This window comes from Ixodes scapularis, unplaced genomic scaffold (assembly GCF_016920785.2).
Source record: "Ixodes scapularis isolate PalLabHiFi unplaced genomic scaffold, ASM1692078v2 PGA_scaffold2__306_contigs__length_199485367, whole genome shotgun sequence".
Classification (NCBI taxonomy): domain Eukaryota; kingdom Metazoa; phylum Arthropoda; class Arachnida; order Ixodida; family Ixodidae; genus Ixodes; species Ixodes scapularis.
This window is the reverse complement of record NW_024609857.1, coordinates 102,160,245-102,172,369: the sequence shown is the minus strand read 5'-3', so window position 1 is coordinate 102,172,369 and position 12,125 is coordinate 102,160,245. Positions and strand designations below refer to the sequence as shown.

Genomic DNA, 12,125 nt, shown 5'->3' with positions numbered 1-12,125 from the left:
AAGCGGTTCGCGACAAGGCGACGGGCGTGACAGAAAACCAGAGGGCCCGGAGTGATCCGTATGTAATGTACAGGGGTCTGTCGCACATCCCGTTGCCGCCCGCTGGGACGCGTCAAACCAGGAAATTCGGCGATTATGCCGTGGTATGGCGAAAGGTGTTCCACACCGAGTACTTTAATGCTGGTCTGGTGGCTGGTCGTCTGCTGGCCTGGCGAAGAAAGCCCCGTTGTCGCGTCAATGAGTCGGTCGTGGCGGCAGTCGGGAAGGAGGTTGTAGTGTGCCAAAAAGTCTGAGCCGATGATTGGCTCGATGACGTCGGCGATGACGAAATTCTAATGAAGGTCACGTTGTAGGTTTTTTAGTCACGAACGTGCAGAGGGAGCGAGCCGTCAGTCTTTATGGTGGAACGGTTCGCTGCACTGAGCTCGAAAGACGTAGGTGGATGGGAACCTTGAAGATTGGCACGTGGATAGCAGCAAATGTCGGAGCCGCAGTCGTCAAGGCACCGCTGCCTTGTGATTTGATCGGTGACGAAGGTGCGGCGGCCTGCGGGTTGGCCGCTCGCAGCAGCGTCTACAAGCTGCCGTTGTCGTTTCCCTGATATCCGGCGGAGCAGGGTGGTCGGCATTGCCGGGCTCTGTCCCTGAAGTGTCGATGACAGTAGCATCTGTCAGTATCACCAGGCTGCTGCGACGAGCCGGTGTTACGGTGACGGCTCGGTGAGCGGTAACGGGTGCGCGTCGGAGTACTTTGATTCAGACTTCGTTGAATGGTGCTGAGCTGTCGGATAATATCGTCGATTTGGTGCGCGAGCTCTGTGGTGTCCGGCGCTGAGCCGTCGGCCTGGACGGTGGGCGACAGCGGCGGTACAGATACCTCGATGACGCAGTCAGCAATTTCGGCAAGTCGGTCTAGAGGTAGCGTAGGTTGAGCCTGCAGAATGGCCTGGATGTGTGGTGGTAGTCGTTGGAGCCATAGTGTTCACAGAAAAAAATCGTGGGCTTGCGTGTTGCCTGCGAAAGCACGCATGTGGCGAAGGAACTGCGATGATTTGCACTCAGCGAGTTCTGCGGACTGAATAAGTTGACGCACTTTATGGTCTTCCGATAGTGACAGGCGGCGGGTGAGTTCAGTTGAGATGTTGAGAAAGTTTGGCCGCTGGTGGGTTGTCGAGGATATCCCGTATCTCGCTGTCGTAGCGGCTGTCCAGGTGGGCGACGAAGTAATCGTTGCGCGTTCGATCTTGGGTGATGCGCGCCAGGGAGAACTGGCCCTCGACTTCTGCGAACGATACCGTAGGCGAGTCCGCCCAAAACAATGGAAGTTTGACGGCGACATGGCAGACACCGAGTGAACAGCGTCTGAGATGCCGGCTGCAGGGGTTCCGCCGTCTGCTGCGGTGCCGGTAGGTGCGGATGGTGTTGTGTTGGAGTTGGCAGGATGCTGCTGCACGGGACCATCAAGTAGGTGTTGCTGTTGCTGAAGCTGCTGCTGTTGCCTTTAATGAGCTCCTGCTGGGTCTGAAGCTGCTCTTGGAGTAGTTTCATCTGTTGTTGAAGGTCCTCCTGGTCGGCCATGACGATGTGTTATGTCCGTTTTCCGGGTCACCAGAGGTGACATGCTGTGCCGTGGCGGGAAACGAATACCAACATAGAAAAGACCGGCGATTTATTGCCTTGGTGGCGGCAGTAGAACACCGTTCCGTTGCTTTGTGTGCCTGGGTTGCAAGTCTTCTTCGAGCTACGCCAAGTAGCGCGCGACCGTGCTTCGCCGGAGTAGGCAACGACGAGTCGGTGGCTGTGCCGAAATGGTGGGTACAGTGCGTCGCCACAGTATCTAAGTAAATCAAATTTTTCATTATTTAAACGTATTAATTTGACTTAAATCACTGTAGTTTGAAAATTATGATTTTATCCCATAGTTGTATTTCTCCAGATAGCAGATTGATTGGTCGATTCGTCTCATCGTTGATAACAGTGCGGAAGAAATGGTTACTTGAAATGGACAGTTTAATTGACAACTTTTTATGGTGTAAATAATAAAAAGTACTAAAAAAAACAGCCTGATTTGCTTAGTTTGTTAAAAAGCTTTATTTAATTTTTCTTTGGCGTTCTGACTTCTTGCAAGAAGACGTTACTTTTCTAGTTCTTGTTTCTTTTGCACTTATAGCCGCGTCCCACTAGAGTGACAGACAGCAACAAACGACAGCGACACACGACAACGAGCGACAGACGGCACCGACAGGCAGCCTGTTTGTCGGAGTCCGCCGTACCACCTGGCGGACACGACGCAGAACACGGGGGCAAGGAAACTTGTTTCCTAGTGGGACTGGAGTTGTAAACAAAACACCTAAAAATACACAGACAAACAGAGTCTGGCGACGCGGTTTTCGTGTTTTGCTCTTTAGGCATAAAACGCGCCGACAGACACGGTGAAAGTGAAGACGATTACTTTATTTCATGATTAAAGCTTCCGCTTGTCTTCATTTGTCGTTGGCGACTTTCCGCAAACAGTCGTGACAATCGACACTAAACTTTTTCCGAACTGGAATACCCGAGTCGTTCCTTTTTTGGGTCGTTTCTAGGCATTCTAGGTGAGCGCCACGGAACTTCACGCTGATTTTGAGGATGTTTATAACTTCATAATTGAATGATCTAGGGCAGGCGTTGTTCGGTAGACAATACGGCATCCCGATTATCACAGAACGTGATGACAAGTCTCTCGTCTGCCGGAATGGCTTGCCACGGAACGTCGTGTCCTACTTTGGTCAGTCTTCGCAGATGGGTGTATCCATCCTGATGCAGCGTCTTGAAGCACCAAGTCGCGCACCAAGCACAACCAGCCACAGCAAATTTCCTTTCGCGACACGACCGCCCGGCGCCAGCCAGCAAGCAGCGCCCGCGACCACTAGTGCAATCGAGGGACCGAAACTGCGGGAACGAGGAGTGGCCGCCAAGGGCTTCTCGTTCCGGGAGGAAGGACAGAAGGGTGGGAAGGGAAGACAGAAGTCACAAGCGGGCGAGGAGGATAAGCTTGTCTCCGACAGATGTTCCTCAGTGGGACTCCTTGCTGCGCTTCAAGTCCAACGACAGACAAGAACTCGTTCGTCGTCGATCGTTTGTCGTCGCTTGTCGGCGATTGTCACGGCTGTTGGTCGTTGCAGTGGGACAGCATCGGCGACACGGAACTTTGTGGTGTCGTCGGACAAAAACCAGTGTTTGTCGCTCTAGTGGGACGAGGCTATTACGTAACTGACGAACACAACAGAAGGTGCAAATGGTACAGAAGAGCACCGTTTTTTGCTCGTGTCCAGCCTCATATAACTATTTATTGCTGGATAGTTCTTTGATGCACCATAGAAAGCATAAAAGGATAGACAAACGGAATGGTTTGATTTAAACCATCACAGTAATGCTGGTCTGATTTAGATTATGGTATAAATCTTGATTTAAATAAGAATTTCAATCATATTGTCATGAAGGACAATTAATGAAGCGATGAAAACTGAAACAAACTAAACGTTTAATGGGGCGAACGTGCGCGCAAAACAAAAGGAAAAAAGAGAATAACACTAGAGTGTCGCAGGCGTCTATGGCGGCGTAGTAGAAGGGTCGAACGCTTAGGTGAGACTGACTTCGGCTTGCCACGCGTAGCCCCTTTTGTACACGCGTGGGATTCTGGAACATTCGGCGTAGAGGGTTCGGTGCGTAGAACATTCTAACCTCGAATCAGCAAAACGGTTCTCGAATTTACCAGAACATCACATTAAAGCGTCAACAAAAATCTGTAGACGCGGCCAGGAACCGAACCCTGGCCTTCTGCGTGGAAGGCAAGCGCGATAACCGTTAGCTGCGCTCGTGGCAATATTGATTTTCATTCTCCACCCTGGTCTTGAGCCGTGTTGCGATAACCATCGCGCACGGTTAAGGGTGCATCCACGTGGACTGATAAAGTGTCACGATATAGTAGCTGGCCTGCAAACTTTTATATATCTTTCTATTCTAAGTTTTTTTTTTTTGAAAATGACAATCGTACGCATATAAGATTGATTACCGTACCGGAAAAGAATAATAAAAACAAACAAAACACGTCAAGTGCGGTAAATTATGAGACATTAATTTGATCGAAACTTAGGAGCAACAAATCCTGATTGAATAGGTTAGAAAAAAATATGCAGAGTTACTGCGGCAAGGGCAGTAACTCTGAATATGCAGAGTTACAACACCATCTGCTACGCAACGGTTGGCGCTAGATGCGTTCACTAGATAAACGTAAGCGACGAGCAGCGCCTCCAGCGACGAAGTCGTGGAGCTTGGCTGGAACACGTTTTTTATGCATTTCGCGATGAAGCAGCAGGCAGAAGCGAAGCAGCAGTGATAAAGCGGCCGTGTTGGTGTACTCCATTACATCATGTTGGTTTCGCGGAAAAACTTGTTTTACGTAGCTTTTTGGTCATATAGCTACCAAATCTATTTTCGAGGTTTGACTTTTTACCCTTACACTTTTATTTTGATGTTCAACGCATACATCATTCTGATGTTTACAAATCTACTGACGATCGTACAATCTCTCCAGGCCAGCGCGCGCCTCTAGTCGCTTTGGAGATGAGAAATGCGCGTGCCAAGCACATGAAGTCTAAAAATCGCTCCGGCCAGAAGTCCTTTACTGGAACTGTCTATATTCAGGTCTCTGATAGGTTTCCCTTCTAAAAAGGACTTGATGTTTCTAATTGTACGCGTACTCTTGGTCGCGTCAAAAAAGAAGTATGGATTATTATCAAAAAGCTTACTGAAAGTCAAATAACTTTATCGCTTATTAAACGAAATTCGTGTTTCTTAGGATCTTCCACGACTGTTATGCGTTTGCCGCATTATATAAAACATACAGAGTCTAACGACTACCATGATTTGTTCTGTTACTGTTTATTTACATATAACGCTACCCCTATTCTCTGAAGGCATTCAATGCTCAATCCACAACTAACGAAAGCAAAAAAAAAAAAAAGTGACATCGATCATTTAATTTGTTGGGAAAAGATCAATATGATTTTATTTCGCTTTTTTATAATTATTCGTATAGGATCACAGACATTGGGAACAGTTCTATTTCTTTTTTAATATTCTCTCTTTTTGTCCAAGCATGACGTGTCTTTTAGCTATGCAACCATCAAACACTAAAGGTTTACATTCGAGCTGAAAACAAAGAGCGATTCACTCCAAGACAAATAACCGTAGAGTCGAATTTTTATTTTATTTCCTTTTAGTCCATGTAACACGGTGCCCACGTAGCCGCTCAACGGAAAACATCAAAGCGGGGGAAATCAAAGAATACTAAAACACTGACAAAGCGCCAGCTCGCTTTTTCTCCAAACCCTTCGCCTCAACGTTCCCGATCTTCCCCAATTTAACTATAACACTGACGAAGCGCCAGCTCGCGTTTTATCACACCCTTATTTTCAACGTTCCCCATCTTTTCCAATTTAACTAAAACAACTACGAGGCGTCAGCTCGGTTTCCCCACACTCTTCTCGTAAACGTTCCCCATATTCCCCAATTTGTTTCTATGGAGCACACATCGGCGTATTACATTGAAACACCAGAGTCAAGTCGGTGACGTCATCGCGTTACTATTGTCACCGACAACTAAGAAAAAAAAAAAAGCGGGGCTTGGCTGAATATGTTCCCGCCTCTCGCTCCCTGATTGGTTGGTCGGTATATTTTATCGGCGAATGACGCACTCTCATTGGCCGCGGAGCGATAATGAGATGCTCGAGAGTGGCTACGCCCTGCGTTTTTTACGCTGTCAGCGACTATATAGTTGGAGTCTGCGTCCCACGTGACGCATGCGCAATGTCGACGTTTGGCTGACAGACGATGGGAATTCTCCTTTCGCAACTCCCCGGCCAGACAACGTGCCAGGACGAAAGCGCGCTGCTGCATGGGGAAAATCCGCGTGTCTACAGTTTCGTTCCCGAGCACGGATAATTTGAAAAGGTACTTCCACGAGGGTTCCATATACTTACTAAAAAGAAAATAAAGTTCGTTACTCTAATAAAAACAAAAGTTGCCCTTATTCGTTTAATGAAGTTAATTCAGTCAATTTAACATGGTTAGGGGACCATAGAAAGCGCATTTCGATTGTAATTGATTTGTTGTCGTTATAGTGACATTTTAAGCGAATTACTTTTCAAAAACCCAAAACCAACACTCTCGAGATTCCCCTCCTCTAGTCTTACCTGTGCTCCTCCCGCGGTCCGCTCGGGTGCCCGCACTGCGCCGACCGTCGCAGCCTTCCGTCACAGGGTCTGGCAACATCAGGTTAATTCCCTTCGTCTCGTCGTTTTCTAACCCCTCCCCCACCTTCTGGGAGGAAGGGCTGGCCGATTGCATGGCCACCGGGCAGCAATGGCACGATGGACCATGCCGAGGTGGTGGCCGCCACCTATAGGGGCACCACCCGGTAGTGTAGGAGCCCATCACCGCAATAATGTTTATTCATTTATTTAACACGTGTAAGTACTTCCGCACGTTGAAAGTAACGACAAGGCACATTATAGGTTCGTCAACAGCGTCAGAATACCGAACACTGGTTGGAATGACTAGTGGGTAGATGCAAAGCTTTGTCTTTACTCGCCGTTTCAAAGCGAACGCCGACCGCCCGTATTCGGCATGAGTAGAGAGACCTAGGGAGCTAGCTTTTCATCTACCCACTAATCATTCTAATCAAAGCTCGATGTTCCGACGTTCTCGTGGGCTCCTGTTTCCTCCTCTCCCTCATTTTCTACTCGTATATTCACTCACAAGGAGAGAACCACGGGGCGTGTCTTCTGAACGCCCGACCTCAAACAGGCGCTCGTGGCTTTCCGTTGTGCTTCGGCTGCGCGTGCACACTCGAGGCTGGTGAGACATCGAAGCCTTGTCCAAGGTAGGGAGCTCGTGCCGGAGACAGGAAAACCGAAACTCTTCCCTGCTGTTCTCATTCCGTCGAAACCTATGCCACGCTACGGCTCGTGAGGTATAATGACTTCTTTCCTCGTGCTTCGACAACAAAGCAATTTTTAGCAATATAATCACTCGTAAAACATAAAAGGCACCGCGTTATGGTTGCGAAATCTTTTCAAAGTCAATTCTAGATCCGGTTGATTGATTTAGATTTCGGGAAAAATTCCTTTAAAATAAGTGACACCCCGCATTGCGAGACCGGGGGAACGTCGAGTTCACTCGCGCCGTTTAATAAACGGGTCGCGATGCTTTGGGTGTCGTAAGGGTCCCTTCTCCCGTCCCGTCAATGTCAGGGCCAGCACGGCAGTTATGCCGGGGGAAAAAAAAATAACGGAGAAAATTACGTAAACCAGAAAGGGAAATAAATAAATAAATAAATCGAGCCGGTATACTCTGCGTGGTTTCCCAACCTCTCTAGCACCGCCGCTTTGACGCGTCACATGATCCGGGGTAAAGACCTGCCAGTTCATTCTCACTTTGTTTGGTTTTTCACGCGATTGCCCTCTTCAGAACGTTAACGCTGTTTCACACATCTGCAGTGGTTGCGTTCGCATGCAACCAAAACGATCGTAACGACAAAGTCACCGGGTTAAGTGTTTGCTGTATACAGCGTCGCAAGCGATCCAAGGGGTAGCTTCGCGAAGCAATCTATGAGTGAAGGTTGTCGGTGTTTTGGTCGTTTTGGTCGTTCCGGTTGCATGCGAATGCAACCGTTGCAAATGTGTGAACCAGCCTTTACTTACTATCCTCAACCCAGCTATGCTTAGAGGTGGGGATTGAACCCTGGATTACTGGGCTCTGCAACGTGAGTTTTCTCCCGCGTGCTCCGAGCTGAGGTGCCCTAACACGGTCGACCACCGATTACGTCACCTTATGTTGTACCGCAGCGAAGGCTAGAAGCGCGAGCTCATAGCGTTCGCAGCGGTCCTGAGCTTGCGCCGCCGAGATGTGCCCTAGAGCAAAGAGCTCGCGCTTGTAGCCTTTCCTGCGGTACATTATAAGGTGAAAAAGAGTATAGGAATTACCTTAAATTAAATCACTATCTCATGGTCTTCTAATGATGCCAAAAACTATGTCCGCTCTCCTGTTTTAGTTTAAAACAACTCCCTCGAATAGAGCCGGCAATTTTACTGCCATTAGAGGAAAAAAAAAAAAAAAACAGGTGGCCGGCCTTTGTTTTTTTGGCAACGGACTGTATTTCCCAAGGCATAATATACCGTTTGCTAAATCCCCCAAGCGGCCCGGCCCGCACTCAAGGAATCATGGGAGAGTGATCAGTAATTTGGAATGATTCGTTGCTTACACACTTTTGAGTGCAATTCGGAGCCGCCCTCAATAAGCGTCGTGTAAATTGCAGAGACCTGTCATATCACTCTTAAAATTTCTCTCCAATGTCAGCGTTTTTCACACTGTGCATGCAATCCACCTTTGAACCTGACTGAGCTGCAGAAACCTCTTACAACATTATCATTCTCGTGATTGTTGTTTTAGCAGGAATTGCTTAAAGGGGCGATGCAACAGTTTTTGTACTTTGAGCAAATACCGTTAAAAACGGATCCCTGACGTTAATGACTTATAAAACACGCGTTCGTTTTTCACCCGACGCAGTAAAAGTCCCCAAAGAAAATGAAAGAAAATCGTGCAGCGTTCGGCCCCTCAACTCTCAGCCAGAACAAGCGGCCACGTGATGTAGAGCCGATTATATGCCGCCTATGTAGATCATAGCCACACGCTGGGGTTGGCATGGCACAGGACACGCGCTGAGTTCCAGACATTGTTACGGCTCGGCTATTGTCGTCGTTGCAGAGATTGGACACGGGCCACTACCCGAATGCTTGTCGAGCTAGCAATTATCACGAACCCAAATCGAGTGCGCACGGGTCCAATCTGTGAACCGATTTCAAATCTCGTCATTGTGGTGTACTGAGATCCCCACATTACTTCATAACATTTTGCAAAGGAGAGATTAAATGAAAATAATTGCTTTTGTCCTTGAAATTAGACCGCAGCGAAGGAGTTTCTTGGCCAGTGGCGTTGCGTGAGAGTATCCTTGAGTCCCACTTGTGCCAGTAAGCTCGTATAAAGTGAAAAACATTCCAAGTGAATATCGCTGCACCGCCCCTTTAAAAAGCCGAGAATTCACAGCAACCAAAACCAGGATTTAGCTCGGAGTCAGCTGCTCTGTTTATAGCACTTTTAGCGTTTCTAATTTTACAACAGCGTCTTTAAAGCTGTACGAAAATAATGATATTGTAAGATATATCTGCTGCTCAGCCAGACTGAGCGGTAGATTGCACGCACAGAATTAAAAATGCTTATATGGACGATGCATTTTAAAAGAGATGTAACGGGTCTCTGAAATCTACACGACGCTTATTCAGCATGACTCTGGATTACACTAAAAAAAAGTGTAAGCATGGAGTCAGTCGAAATTACCAACCACTAGGGAACTGAAAGAACATCGTTCCCATGATTCCCCGAGTGCGGGTCGTGGCGTGAGGGGGATTTAGCAAATGAGATATTGTTCACTGACCTATGTTTAGGATAGAGACATAAAAAAAATAATAATAAAAAGCAGCTATCGTGCAGGTGAGCTGGTGAATGTTTACCGTGATGGCAAAGTGACTCGAGTCCCTGGTTTGGGGAGCGAGACATTTAAAATTGAAGGAAACTAAATGGAGAGACATAATATACGTGTCCCTTATTCGACGTCCCTTAACGTTTACCAGCACAAAGGTGATAATAAACAGTTCTTGCTTTTTAAGCGCTATTGTGGCGAAGGCAGTGGTATCACAGTGTATTGTGTGTTGCTTACGACAAGCGCGTGAGCACTCCGCCGAAGTTTGCTTCGTGAGGTCATATTTCGCAATCGGCATTTTCTACACAAGGACGGCAGGCATAGCGGCAGACGTCAAACTTGTTTTTTGGGTGTCGTCAGCTTGTTTAAAACAATGTCTCTAAATGAAAGCCCTGCCAGAGCTAGCGTTCAAGCGAAAGGGAATCGCAACCGCATCAGCAGTGCAGGTGGAAAAAGCGAAAATGCAATGCCGTCACAATGCAGCGCGCGCTCGCACATATGACGGGAGGGTGTGCAAGAGAACAAACACCTGCTTTAAAGGAAACGGAGAGACGCGAAACAGCAGGCTCAAAACTGGGGTATTTGACCACAAGAGACGCGAACTTCGCGTTCAACTCCCTCTTGAGCTCAGCTTGGGCAGGACTTTCAGACACGCTGTCTCCAACAAGCTGATGACAGGTATACTCTAAAGAAGGATCGGCAACCCACGGCCCCCGGCACGACCCCACAACCCCCCCCCCCCCCGTCTTCCCGACTTGCCGTCCGGCCCCCTCCGTGTCAACTTCGTGACGACTCGGCCGGCCGCTGCAAAAGGTTGCCGACCACTGCCCTAAAAGAAGTCTGAGCACTTGCCACTAGGTGCTGTTATGAAGCGATTGTTAAATCCGATTCGCTTTCTTAGGATCTTCAGACCACTTTGAGGTATGTTTCGGCTGGTTTTGTTTCCTCCGCTCGATTTAGCGGGGAAAATGACGTCACGACTGGATATCACGTTAACTATATACAAATTCAGTTTCGACACTAGATTAAGAGGGTTTCACGTCACGTGACCTCAACACCAATCCAGTTTTCTCGCAAAAATTAGCGGGGAAAATGACGTCACATGGTTTGATTTCACGTGTCCAACACGCAACTTCAGTTTACCCGTTAAATTTAGCATGAAGATTGACACGTGACCTGCCGCGGCCCGTTCAATTATGTCTGCAGTATTATCGCCTATTTAGACAGCAACATAGAAGGTTCTGCTTGATTTTTTATTTATATGAAAAAGGTCCATAGCAGAATGTGGCACCGACGAAAAAAATGTCGGCGAGCGTTCACACGCATACCGTTAGCAACGCAGAATATATTTTGTTCTACCACTGGCTTTGACAGGATAGCGCGTAAAAGGACGATTTTTTTCAAGATCAAATTGAAAGACGATCGTAAGTAATAGAAATAAAAATAAAAGGACGCACTGCGTCGAAAGAGGTTCTCCTCGGAACCTCGAGAAGCTAAAGCGAGAGGCTGCAACTGCTTAAAGCGTGATTGATGCCGTCCGATCTGGCGACGATTCCAGAGCCAGAGCGAAGTTCCCAGTAGCAGAGGTTGTATTGGTAAAAGGAGCAAAAAATATCTTCCGTTGCGCCGCCCAAAATATTTGTCAGTCTTTTCCCGCTCGCCGACCTTATTGTTGCGCAAAATTGTCAGAGAGAAGGCCATTCTTCACTTGACTGGCTTACAGGTCACCCGCCTCGGAGATATATGTTTGCTTGACATTTGCCCGACTCTAGCACTAAACATGGAGCCAAAAATGACTATTAAACAAAACTAAATGACATCAACATTTATGTTGAAATCATAGTAACCGTGGGTCTAGGGCATAATCCTTACGTCGCAACTATATCTTGTTTTGTTTTTTTTTAAACGTTTATGCGTTTAAATCGCGCATAATGTTTGATAAATATGGTAGGGGAGAATCGGGAGGAATGGGACGCTTTTCACAAACGCATTTTTAGTTTTGTTTATTTTGAACGCAAAAAGATGGTTGATGGATTATAGTACAAGTCGAAACAAGCTGCGCAAATTCCGCGAAACACAGGTTACTGCCACTTCTAGAGCAACTGCGAAAAAATAGTTTCTAACAGCTAAAATCTGTCCCATTCCACCCGTCCCTTCGGGTGGAGTGGGACATCCTTTGGGAGGAATGGGACGCCAGTAAAATATCGGTCCCAACGTCGTCAGCGGACATTAAAAGCCGATAGTTCCACATCAAACTTGAAGCAAGCTTGCAGGCGCTTCGTTCCCCCAATAGTTTTTGGCGCTGGCTGCTTCTTCACAATATCCGTTATTGGCACAGTCCCTATATCTTTCTGCGGAGGAAAGTAAAACTTTGAGCTCTCTTCTTTCTTTCGAAGGAACTGGACACTGACGTCAATATTGTCACTACTTTCGACTCTACCCGTGTAATAAACGTCAGATTTTTTCTTACCAAATCTGACAAGGACAAAATCGCCTTTTGTCACTTGAAAAGTTTTGTTTGGGCAATCGGCCTCAGAAATGTCCCG

The 12,125-nt window shown here is 47.3% G+C and overlaps 1 pseudogene; it reads right to left on the bottom strand.

Moving 5' to 3' along the window:
- Positions 1 to 389: 389 nt before the first annotated feature.
- On the bottom strand, positions 390 to 1,330 carry LOC115322520 (annotated as a pseudogene).
- Positions 1,331 to 12,125: the final 10,795 nt, after the last annotated feature.